Here is a 941-nt window from a genome sequence, read left to right on the forward strand (position 1 = left end):
CCAAATGTCAAAATGTCTATCATCCAAACAACTCTGCATTGAGAACGCTCCTACTTTTCATCTCCGTGGCAACTGCCAACACCAGCCCATTTCTCACGCCGCAGACAAGCATTTACCTGTGCAGGGAGGGAGACCACAGAGTACATCTGTGAGAACCAATATCATTTGGCAAATGCATTCAAGTGGATAAAAGCAATTCCATTCAAGTGGATATTAGGAAGCTTTACTCTTTCCAGCGTGATTCATCATATGTAGGAGGAGAAGGGAGGGAGGCCTGCAGGCACCTCCAGAACATGGACCCATGTAAATAAAGTGAGACGAGATGGGACAAGACTGCAACCACACAGTATAGATTTCAGGATGACACATTTGATCTCTTTCTCTGTCTCTCTTGGTGTTTCTCTATATCTCCCGTCTCGTAATTAGGCGTGTAGGTTTGAAACTGGCCATGTAGACAGAACAGAGGCCAGTTTGGTTTCTCAGCCGACTTACTGTAACTCCCAAAATAGAAAAGTGATGGGAAAATGTTGTCCCAAAATAATCCAGATGGGAAAACAATTTTTTGGGGGAGTTTACATGATATTCATCAACATATTCTTCCTACGGAGGAGAGAGAGACAGAATTGAGGAAGGCTGGGACATGTTTGTTTGAGATATGGGACTAGAACACTGTATTATGCTCAAATTCATGTTCAGATTCCTTTGAGATTTGTTGCAACTTGCAGATGGTTTTTGTGTGGGCTATAAGTCATTTGGCAGCTAATTTAAATTACCTTTGGCATGAATCACAATTTAGCAATCAAATTTTGAATTTGAAACTGGCAAAGGGAACATGATGGAAGGGGTGAGGGAAGGGTCACTGGGTGAGGAGAGGGAGGAGTGGGCTGCTGAAGAGGTTTCTGTGGTTCAAAAATCTAATGGAGGGAATTAGGAACACACAC

Source organism: Hypomesus nipponensis, chromosome 6 (assembly GCF_054491055.1).
Source record: "Hypomesus nipponensis isolate SF chromosome 6, ASM5449105v1, whole genome shotgun sequence".
NCBI lineage: Eukaryota > Metazoa > Chordata > Actinopteri > Osmeriformes > Osmeridae > Hypomesus > Hypomesus nipponensis.